Source organism: Hyperoodon ampullatus, assembly GCF_949752795.1.
Source record: "Hyperoodon ampullatus genome assembly, chromosome: 5".
NCBI classification, from domain to species: domain Eukaryota; kingdom Metazoa; phylum Chordata; class Mammalia; order Artiodactyla; family Ziphiidae; genus Hyperoodon; species Hyperoodon ampullatus.
Genome location: NC_136918.1, coordinates 2,162,884 through 2,175,297, shown reverse-complemented (window position 1 = coordinate 2,175,297; position 12,414 = coordinate 2,162,884).

Here is a 12,414-nt window from a genome sequence, read left to right as displayed (position 1 = left end):
GGGGTACAGAGAGAGCAGGGATGCCAGGAGTGCTCAGGAGGGGACCTGGCACAGCGTGACTCAGTGACTGCAGGAAGAGGGGGATAGGTGGCTGGGTCCACGGGGGTGTTTCCAAAAGAGAAGGGGGGTCAGAGGAGGCCAAGGGCAGGCAGGGGATCCAGTTGCAAGGAATCGAGCTGGGAGGCTGGAGCGTGGAGACACCTGCCCAGGGAGAAGGAGAAGGGCAGAGGCCTCGCCCAAAGTCAGGGGAGGCGCAAACGTCCAGGGGTGAGTAGACCAGGCAGGGGCCACCAGGAAGCCGGGCAGCAGAGGTCAGAGGGCTGCCCAGAGAGCTCAGAGCCCTCCCAGGTGTAAGGAGGGCCAGGAAGATGGAGGGCAGGAAGTGCGGGAGACTGACCACAGGAGGGCAGTAGAGCCGCCGGGGTGTGTGGGACAGGGACCCCAGGTTAAGAGGGAAAGGGACTGTGAGGAAAGAGAATAGCAACTCTAGGTCACTCTTAGGGAGATCTGAGTGAAATGGGGGAGAGAGAAAGGTATGAAGTGGACCCGAGGAGAATTCCTTTTTAAATGGAAGAAGCATGAAGCAGAAGCCAATAGAGGCAGAGGGGAGAAAAAAAAAAGGAAAAGTGCTGCTGGAGGGACCAGGCCCCCAGGAGGTCAGAGGGCATGAGTGCCAGCCTGGGCACCCTTGGGTGTTAGTGACAGAAAACCTGAGCCACCCTGACCTAAGAAGCAGAGAATTTGTCGGCTCACATAACTGAAACATTCCAAGGTAGTCAGCCTTCTGGCATAACCGGATATGGGGATTCGAGCAATATCACAGGATCTGGTTTCTCCCCCTCCAGCTCCTGTCCCTGATTCCTCACTGTCTACCCCATTTCCAAACAGATTCACTTTTTTAATCCTTTTTAAAATGGGGATATAATTCACTTATAAAATTCACCCTTTAAAAGTGGACAATTATACTTTAAAATCATTTTGACATTATTCACAAGGTTTGCAACGCTCACCACTATCTAATTCTAGGACCTTTTCCTCACCCATCACCGAAAACCTGTCCCTACCAGCAGTCATTTCTCATTTCCCCCTACCCTCAACCCCTGGCAACCATTCATCGACTCTCTTTCTCAATATGTGGACATATGTGTCTGGCTTCTTTCACTTATAATTTTTTCACCCATGTTGTATGTATCAGTACTCCATTCCTTTTGATGCCTAAATAATATTCCATTGTAATGGATATACCACAGCTTGTTTATCTATTCATCAGTTAGTGGATATTTGAGTTGTTCCCATTTTTTGACTATTATGAGTAATGCTACTATGAAAGTCCTTGCATAAGTTTTTATATGAACTTTTTTGTTTTTGGTTTTTTAAATGCTTTAATTGAGGTATAGTTGATGTACAATATTATACAAGTTTCAAGTGTACAACATAGTGATTCAATATTTTTATAAATTATACTCCATTTATAGTTAGTATAAAATATTGTTTATATTCCCTGCACTGTATAATACATCATTGTGGTTTATTTATTTTATTCATAGTAGTTTGAACCTCCTAATTCCCTACCCCTATCTTCCCCCTCCGCCTTCCCTCCCACCACTGGTAACCAGTAGTTTGTTCTCTATATCTGTGAGTCGGTTCCTTTTTTGTTATATTTACTAGTTTGCTTTATTTTTTAGATTTCACATATAAGTGATGTTATACAGTATCTGTCCTTCTCTGACTTATTTCACTAAGCATAATACCTTCCAAGTCCATCCATGTTGTTATAAATGGCAAAATTTTATTCTTTTTTATGGCCAGGTAATATTCCATTATATATATACATCACAACTTCTTTATATATATCACAACTTCTTCATTATATATATATATATATATATATATATACATCACAACTTCTTTATTCATTCATCTGCTGATGCTTAGGTTGCTACCATATCTTCACTATTATAAATAATGCTGCTATGAATATTGTGGTGCATGTACCTTTTTGAATTAGGGTTTCCATTTTTTTCAGATATATACCTAGGAGTGGGATTGCTGGGTCATATGGTAGTTTATTTTTAGTTTTTTGAGAAGCCTCCATACTGTTTTCCACATTGGCTGCACCAATTTACATTCCCACCAAGTATTTCATGGCCTAGCATGCAATCTATCCTGGGGAATGCTCCATGTGCTCTTGAAAAGAGTGTGTATTCTGCTGCTTTTGGATGGAATGTTCTATATATATCTATTAAATCCATCTGATCTAATATGTTATTTAAGGCCAGTGTTCCTTATTGATTTTCTGTCTGGAAGATCTATCCATTGATATAAGTGGAGTGTTAGAGTCCCCTACTGTTATTGTGTTACTGTCAATTTCTCCCTTTATGTCTGTTAATATTTGCTTTATGTATTTAGGTGGTCCTATGTTGGGTGCATATATGTTTACAACTGTATCTTCTTGGATTGATCTCTTGATCATTATGTAATGTCCTTCTTCATCTCTTGTAACAGTCTTTGTTGAAAAGTCTATTTTGTCTGATATAAGTATTGCTACCCTGGCTTTCTTCTGGTTTCCATTTGCATGGAATACCTTTTCCATCCCCTCATTTTCAGTATGTGTCTTTAGATCTGAAGTCTCTTATAAGCAGAATATAGATGAGTCTTGTTTTGGTGTCCATTCAACCAATCTATGTCTTTTGATTGGAGCATTTAGCCCATTTACATTTAAAGTAATTATTGATATGTATGTTCTCATTGTCAGTTTGTTAATTGTTTGGGGGTTGTTTTTGTAGGTCTTTTTTGTTCCTATTTTCTTCTTCAAATATTAGTGTGCTTGATGTTATCTCAGAGGTCTCTTAAACTGTCCTCATTTCTTTTTTCTTTTTTCTGTTCAGCATCAGTGATTTCCACTGATGCTCATCCCACTTGCTCGTCCATTCCTATGTATCATTTAGTCTCTCATTTAGATTCCTTGTCGTGTAGTTTTCATGTCAGTTATTGTATTCTTCATCTCTGTTTGGTTGTTCTTTATATTTTCTAAACCTTCGTTAAAAACTTCTAACTTCTCACTCTGTACATTCATTCTTCTCCCAAGTTCTTTGATCATCTTTACTACTTTGGACTATTTCTTGGATAGGTTGCCTAACTCCACTCCACTTAGTTCTTCTTCTGGGGTTTTATCTTGTTCCTTCCTTTGGAACATGTTCATCTGTCACCTCATTTTACTTAAGTTGCTGTTTTCATTTTTATGTGTCTGATAGGTTGGTTACATTTCTCAAACTTAGGGAAGTCGCCTTTTTTAGGAGACACCCTATGTGTCCCAGCAGTGTACTGTCTTCTTTTCAGCAGAGCTATATGCTCTAGGAATGCCCCCTGTGTGGGCTGTGTGAGTACTTCTGTTGTGGTGAGCTGACTACTGTTCCTAGTCCAGTTGGTTGCCAGGTCCTGCCTTGTGTGGAGACTGCAGGCCACTTGTTGGTGAGGCCAGATCATGAGATGGCTGACTGCAGAACCCCAGGGGGCCCCAGGGCTAGTGATAGTTCACTGGTGGGTGGAATCAGGGTCCAAGTGACCCCAGGTCTCTTGTCTACCCACTGGTGGGTAAAGCCAAATCCTGGGGCTAGTGACAGCCTAATGGCAGGCAGAGATGGGTCCTGGGGTCTGGTGGCAGGGCCCAGGGGTCCCAGAGCTGGTGTCAGATGGCTGGTGCATGGGGCTGGTTCCTGACACAGTTGGCTGCAGGGTCCAGGGTGTCCCAAAGCTTGTGTTGGCCTGCTAGCAGGCAGGACCAGGGCTCAGCCAGTCTCAGGGCAGGGTCTGGCCTGCTGGTGGGTGGGCCAGGTCTACAGGCTGCAGGACTGCAATTGTCTTGAGGTTGTTGTCTGCCCACTGGTGGGTGAAACAGGTTCCAAAGATAGAGCAGACTTGCTGGTGGGTGGGACTGGAGCCCAGGGGATTCTGGGGCTGGTGCCTGCCCACTGGTGGGTAGAGCAGTGTCCCAGCATCTCAGGTTGCAGGGTCCTGGGGTTCCTAGGTGTTATTCCTGCATATTGATATATGGGGCTATGTCCTGGGCTCGCTAGTGAGCAGGACCGTGTCCAGGGACAGCTGTGGTCTCCTGGGATCTTCAGGCAGCCTGTCTGCTGGTGGGTGGGGCTATGTCCATGCCCAGTTATTTGCTTGGCCTGAGGCATCCCAGCACTGGCAGCTATAGACTGTTGGGTCAGGCAGGGCTGGGTCCTGGGGCTAATAATCCAGAGGGAGGATTCCAAAATGGCACTTGCCAGCACTAGTGTCCATGTGATAGAATGAGGTCCCCCAAATGGCAGCCATCAATGTCTATGTCCCCAAGGTGAGCTACAGTTGCCACCTGACTCTCTGGGAGACTGTCCAAGATCAGCAGGTAGGTCTGGCCCAGGCTCCTTTCAAATTACTGCTTCTGCCCTGGGTCACAGAGCATGTGAGACTTTGTGTGTGCCCTTTAAGAGTTGAGTCTCTATTTCCCCCAGCCCTGTGGGACTCCCAAAAGTGAGCCCCACTGGCTTTCAAAGCCAAATGCTCTGGGGGTTCACCTTCCTGGTGCAGGACTCTTGGGCTGGACAGAAGTCCCAATGTGGGCCTCAGACCTCTCACTTCTTTGGGAGAACCTCTGCAGTTGTAATTATTCACCTGTTTGTGGATCACCTACCTGGGGATAACATGGGACTTGACCATATCTCGACTCCACCGCTCCTACCCATCTCATTGTAGTTTCTTCTTTATATCTTTTTCATCAATGGTTATCCTGCAAATAGTTGTAATTTTTTAAATTAATTTTTATTGGAATAGGGTTTATTTACAATGTTGTGTTAGTTTCTAATGTATAGCAAAGTGAATCAGTTATACATATACATATATCCACTCTTTTTTAGATTCTTTTCCCATATAGGTCATTACAGAGTATTGAGTAGGGTTCCCTGTGCTATACAGTAGATTCCTATTAGTTATCTATTTTATATATAGCAGTGTGTATACGTCAGTCCCAATCTCCCAATTTATCTCTCCCCCACTTTCCCCCTTGGTAATCATAAGTTTGTTTTCTATATCTGTGACTCTATTTCTGTTTTGTAAATAAGTTCATTTGTACCATTTTTTTAGATTCTACGTATAAATGATATCATTTGGTATTTGTCTTTCTCTGTCTGACTTATTTCACTCAGTATGACAAACTCTAGGTCCAACTATGTTGCTGTGAATGGCATTATTTCATTCTTTTTATGGCTGAGTAATATTCCATTATATGTATGTACCACATCTTCTTTATCCATTCGTTCGTTGATGGATCTTTATGTTGCTTCCATGTCCTGGCTATTGTAAATAGTGCTGCAATGAACACTGGGATGCATGTACCTTTTCAAATTATGGTTTTTTTCCGGATATATGCCCAGGAGTGGGATTGCTGGACCATATGGTAGCTCTGTTTTTAGTTTTTTAAGGAACCTCCATACTGTTCACCATAGTGGCTGTACCAATTTGCCAAATAGTATAATTTTGGTGTGCCCATAAGAAGAGGTGAGCTAAGCATCTTTCTTTTCCACCATATTAGCCAACCTCCCTTCCTGAGGCCTGTGAACATATGGTTTTAAATCTCTTGTATATGTAACTATAAGTAAGACTGCTGGGTGATATGGTAACTCTGAGTTTAACTTTTTGAGTAACTGCCTAATTGTTTTCGACAGCAGTTGCACCATTTTAATTTGCCACCAACAATGAATGAGGGTTCCAAGTTCTCCACATCCTCACCAACACTTATTATTACCTATCTTTTTTTTTATAGCCATCCTAATGTGTGTGAGTCATACCTAATTGTAGTTTTAATTTCCATTTCCCTAATGACAAATGATGCTGAGTGTCTTTTCATATGCTTATTGATCATCATGTATCTTTTTTGGAAAAATGTTTAGTCAAATCCTTTGCCCATTATTTAATTGGGCTGTTGTTTTTATTATTGAGTTGTAAGAATTCTTTATATATTCCAGATATAAGTCCCTATGAGGTACATGAGTTGAAAGTATTTTCTACCGTATTGTGAGTTGTAAAAAGTCACTTCCTTGTTAGTGTCTTTGACAACACATTTTTGGTTTCGAGGAAGTCTATTTTATCTATTTTTTTGCTTTGATTGCTCATGCTTTTGGTGTCATATCTAAGAAACTCAACCCAAAGTCATAAAGAGTTATACCTATGTTTTCTTCTAAGAGTTTAATAGCTTTAACTCTTACATTTAGGCCTATGATACATCTTAATGTAATTTTCATTTATGGTGTGAGACAGGTATCCAACTTCATTCTTTTGCATGTAGACATCCACTTGTCCCAGCACCATTTGTTGAAGACTATTCTTTCCCCATTAAATTGTCTTGACATCCATGTCAAAAATCAATTGTCATAGATGCATGGATTTTTTTCTGAACTCTCAGTGATGGAATTAGTGCACGCCTTTTTTACACAGCATGGGCTTTGTGGTCCTTGAAAATGGAACACCATTTCCAAAATCTGTTTAAAGTCTCCACCCTACACATTTGTTTAAATATTACCCAACTTGACAAGCTGTCACTGGAGGTTCCCAAGGGAGACCTTGAGCCAGCCCAGGTCATAATGTTTACTGTGCATGACTCCATGCTCCCCATCTACATCCACACACAGCCTCCCTCAGTTCACAGCATTCCATTTCTTAGATGAGGAAACTGGCGCAAAGAGATGGGGGCAACCCCACCACTTGTGACATCCCACAAATCATGTTCAAACCCTTTTATCTGATATATAGGGTATTGCTGCAGCCCCCAACACCCCTCATGCAAGAAGCATTGGCTCACTGTACCCACAGACACTTGTACAGCCTCTGTTTAAACGCTTCCACAAATGCAGGACTCCTGGTTTTCCTTTTCCTTTCACATCTATTATTTTCATTATGAAACATTTCAAACACACAGAAAAGCACTGTTGACACCCATAACATAACAAATACCCATGTGTCCACCACTGGGAGTGAATAAAAGCTAATATTTTTCTATGTTTGCTTCAGATCTTTTTTTAATGAAAGTCAATTATTACAGATGTATTGATGATCTATATGAATCCCTCCCCAACTCTCTCTCTCCACAATGGAATCATTATCCACAAGCAACAGAACATTCTACTCATTCTTTAAACCTTTTCCACACCCGTATACATGTGTGGACAATACATATTGTTTTGGATGCTTTAAAACTATATCTAAGTGATATCATGTTATAATATTCCAATCCTAGTTCATTCACTCAGTTTTCTGTTGTAGATGTTTATCCATACAGTTCCATGGAGATCTAGTTGATCCATGGTAACATCCATATAGACTTTCAATGCGAGAGGACATCGTGATTTGTACAACCCTCCTGACCATGGACACTTCCCAGTTTGTAAGTTCTACAAATGCTACTATAATAAACAACCTCTAATGATATGAGCTGGATCATGAGGCATGTATATATCAACTTTATTAGACTTGCCAAATTGCTCTCTAAAAGTACTGTAATAGTTTATATTCCCCCCCAGTCAGCTATGAGCAGTCCATTTACCTAGAGCAAACCATGGTGTTGCCAACCACGCTATCCTCTAACATGAAAGAGGGAATTCACCGCTGTTCTCAGCAGCACCGTTTCTTTTCCATGGCTGACTCTTGAAGGAACTACCTTACAGTGATGGATGCACTTTCCCTGTTGGTAAGCTCAGACTGTGGCCATCTAAGATCCTCCAGAGCATTTCCCCAAGTGCTCCTATCAAATCAGATACCCCTTAGTTAGAACTGATTTTTCACCCAAATTTAAATTTTAGAGGGGCTGTGTGTGGATTTGGGAGGAGTACGTTCACATTGGAGGGCAACAACTTGCAAAATTGTCCTCTAACATAGCTCAGAGAGCCTCAAAAATCATATTTGATTTAGGTTATCTAGTTGGTAATGTTTGAAAACATTTGCTTGTGCTCAGAAATAATTTGCCAGCCCCCCAAGTTCCATCTTTTAACATGTGCTGGCTCTATTATTACCTAAGATTCTTTGATCCAGTTACCCAGGCATTTTAGTCCCCCCAAAACCTGTGGTCAGCTCGGTACACGACCTCCTGATTGTCCTCTCCCTTCTCACTGCATCCCAGCAATTCCCCCTCACCCTTGCTGCCCTGGGGTTGCATCCCACCCACCACCCTCCTCTCAGAAAGTGTCAGTGGAGGAATTTGCCTCTGGCTCTGTTTTCTAGGGTATCTGGAAAGACAGCTGCCTAAAATCATCTCTCTCCCTTCCAGTGGTACAGGTAACAAGTTTAGGGGAAAAATTGGTTTGAAAGATTACGGCCCAGATAGATATGCAACATATATGAAGGCTGAATTTGGGAAAAGACATTACAGTGGGAGAAGATGGTGATGATGAGAGGACTATAGTGGGCTGGCGTCAGCAGGCCTTGCACCCCGGACAGATGGGAACAGGTGGAAGGAACCAAGGTAGCTGAGTTTGGGATCTCAGCCTGAGAGGCAAAAGAGCCATTAGAGGAAATAAGGGAGAGGTTGGGAGTGCGCATGGATTCTAGGGTAAAACCGACATGCATTCTGGTCCAAACTCTGCCATTTGCTAACTCTGTGACCTTGGGCATGTTACTTGTCACCTCCGGGCCTCATTTCTTCACCTCTAAGGTGGAGTGAGTGGTGAGCCCTACCCTATTCAAGAGGATGAAATGAAATAGTATTGAGCCCACAGCCTGGGCAGGGGCTTGATAAATTAACATTTCATGTTATCTCCATTGCCTTGGCCCAGCCATGGAGCTTCCTCAACTGCACAGAGTGGTCAGGGCTGAATCATGAGCTCTAAGGTGGCTCCCAAACTGCCCGTCCAGGGCTAGACAGGCCCCCAACCCTTCTTGGGATCACTGGTGATGAAACAAAAGAGGTAGGAAGCCCCCAGGTCTCTGGAGACGGCTCCCTCAGAGCCCTCCCAGCCCTGGCCCTGCCCCCCTAGGGCCCCCCGCAGTGTGGGGAGAGGAGGGAGGGAGAGGGAGGGGGACCCACCCCCGGGCCCTTCTAGTGCAGCGCCCGGACTGTGATTGCTGTGACCCCACAATAGACTCTCCTGGGGAGCCTGCTGGAGATGCAGATTCCAGGCCTCCCCCTGACCAGTGGATTAGACTGGGGATGGAGCCGGCACCTGAACTTGAATGTGCCGAGAACCACTGTCAGGACCCTGGACCCAGGACCCCCAGCCAAGTGTGACTTCTTCCTTCTCAAGATGCTCCTTCCACCAGGAGCCTGACCAGAAGCACCTGCCCGTCTCCCCGACTCCAGCCCCAGCTGCCCCAGCACGCACCCTCTGTGTCCCCGTCTCCAGGCATTTCTTTGTCTCTCTGTCTCTCTCCATGTCTGTCCTCCCCGTCTCTCTGATTCCCTGTGTCTCTCTAGTTCCTCCTCGTCTCTGTCTCTATCTCTTGCCCCCTTCTCCACCCCACCGCCCTCCCCCCAGGTCCCTCCACCACTGTCTTGGTTCCTCAGTTCCTATTGTTCTCTTCCTGTGTCTCTTTGTCTCTCTCTCTGTCCTGTTGCCCTTCCCTAGGCTCCGTATCTGTCCCCCATTTCTCTCGCCCTCTGTCTGCCTCTTTCTCTCTGAGTACCCTTCCTCTTAAGTGTCTCTCTGCCTTTCTGTGGCTCCTTCTTCCTCTCTCTGTCCCTTTGTCTCTGAGTGTCTCTTTGTCTCTCTCTGTTTCTGTGTCTCAGTGTTTCTCTCTGTCTCTGTCCCTCTGTCTCTGTCTCTGTCCCTCTGTCTCTGTCTCTGTCCCTCTCTGTCCTCTGCTTCTCCCTCTCTTTCTTCCCCTGCCCTCTCCCTCCCTGGAGGCCTGCAGGCTGGTGGTGGAGCAGATGGTTGTCAGGCTTGGCCCGAGGCCCGTCTCACCACACAGGCTCCTCCCTTCTTGGTGGCTTTTCAGCAACCACCTGGGGAGTGCAAACTGTCCTGCCACAAACAGGTCACTGTCACCACCGAGATCCAGGGCCTGGCCCAACCCGGGGCCCAGCCTGCCTCGGGTAACCCTGTGCAAGGCCAAGCACCCGGCTCTGCTTGCGCAACACCTGCTCCAGAGCCAGAGGCCTGGCCTCGGCGGGGTGGGGGGCGGTGGGTGGGGGCTTGAACCCAGGAGGCTTTTCCCAGCTCTTCCCCGGAGCATCTCGCGGAGGTCGGGGTCCTCCATGGAAACTGGCCAGCCCCATCTCTCATTGAGAAGCAAGGTCAAGGCCTCCACTCCGGCCCCCTCCCTTAGCAGGAGACAGGGAGAAGCCAGGCTGAGTGGCATGCCCTAAAGCCCCCTGCCCAATATCTCCCAGACCTGCAGGGGGTGGCCAGAAGTGGCCTTGGGCTGCTGACCCCCGGCCAGCTCTGCCCAGCCTCTGTCTGCAGAGAGCGTCAGTGTCTGGTGAAAAGCCAGGGCCCCCCACACCCCTGTTGCCCATGCAGTGTCCCCCCCAGTCCCCCTTTCTTCCCTGGAGCAGACCCTAAGGCAGCTGAGAAAACCTCTGCACTGGATGGGGGGGTCACTGTGCCACGCAGGGGGCCCGCTGCAGAATCCAGAACAGCTGCGTCAGGCAGGAATCAGCACACCCATTGTCCAGATGAGCAAACCAAGGCCCAGAGAAGGGACATGACTGCTCCAAGGTCCCACAGCACTAGTGGGGGACCCAAACGGCCTTGTCACACACACGCATACACACTTGGAACTGCCTGAAAGGAGCACCGGTCATGTGCAGGAAGCAGCTGCTCTAGGAAAACACAAACAAAAGACGGCTCCGGCAGCAGAGCGCCCCGCGAATGCAGCACTTGCGCCCCACCCTGCTGTCCCTGGGGTCCCATGGAGGGGCGCTCCTCCCGTGCAATGTACAGAGACGCCCCTGACAATGAGGGAAGCAGCCATGTCCAGGTTCAGGGCCGGCCTGCACGGCTTGTGCACAGGCACCACCCCGCGCCAGCGTGTGCTGGGCCACAGCCTGCACTACGTCACTTTGTCTTCTAGCCGGGGCAGCAGGCATGATGGCCGCTGGGTTACAGATGGGGAGACTGAGGCTCTGACTTGCTTGTCCACGCCGGGACTTCGAGCTCCCTAGGTCCCAAGTGTTTTTTTTAAGATGGAAATAAAAGCACCCAGCAGGGCTCCCCACCCCAGACCCAGGGAAGTGAAGAGGAGGCAGGAGAGACTCTCCTGGACTGAACGGGTCCAGTAGATGTCCAGGTGCCAGAAACCAGAGCAGGCCCTGCGCAGGTGCGGGCTCCAGAGGGAAGGCCTGGTTTCCTGGGGTTTGTGCATCCAGGAGGCCCCCGCTGCTGCAGCAGCCCTCCCGTCCCTCCTGGCTAGAAGGAGGACAGGATGGCAGGATGCAGTGGGAGAAGGCCCGGCTCATGTTCCTCCTCTTCCTGGCAGGGATTCCATGGTGTGCAAGAACAGCTGAGCTGGCAGGTGGCCATGCCATGCCGAGGGGAGAGCTGGGGGGGAAGGGTGGCCAAGGGAATTGGGCCCAGAGCAGCCACTCTCCCCACCCATGCCCTTTCCCAGTCCTGGGTGCTGGGGCCGAGCCACTGGGCCCTGACTGATACCTGGGCACCTGTGTTCCCTTTACCCAAACCTGCTCTCCAGGGCAGGCAGGCAAAGGCCCAGTGAGCAGTTTCTCAACAGACAGACAGACTGACACCAGGGAGAAGACCCACTAGTTTGTAGGAAGCAGCAGGGCTCAACTGAAGGAGACCTCTGTAATTCTAGAATCTCTGATTAACACTGCCATCCCCACCCAGCCTCCGTGTTGTTCCCTAACCCCACAGCTCTGCACCTGTTGGAAGAAATCTGCCTGGGAAAACACAGGGCCCCTTCACCTTGAGCTGTCACTAGAGTCCTCAGCTGCTTAGACCACCTACATAACTATCTGGGGACACTCCAGCCTGGGGACAGATATTGACAATCAGTGGTCCTTAGAGATTCATCACAAAAGTCAGGGAACTATTTGGTGACATCAAACAGTGAGGACTGTGTGTGGATCCAGAAAGTGCCAGGAATGATGTGTCAGCAGCAGAAAACTGTACATCCTGGGTGTCAGAGGGGCCTAGGGATGGGGCTCACGGAGCCCTGGCTGAAGCCCTAACAGGTGGGAAGTAAAGCTGAACTCTCCTCTCTGGGGCTCTATTAGGTCCTCACAAGACCCTACCCCCAGGAGGAGGACTTGAACCAGAAAAGCAAAGCAAAGCTGAACACTGAACTGGCTGAGGTTCGGTAGGTCTGGCCTGAGCCTACATCCTTGCAGAGAGGGTCCAGGGCCAGGAATCTTCCGGGAGGACCCTGAATCTGGAGCAGCCACCAAGGGAGGCTCCAATTCCATGTCAAACAGATACGACC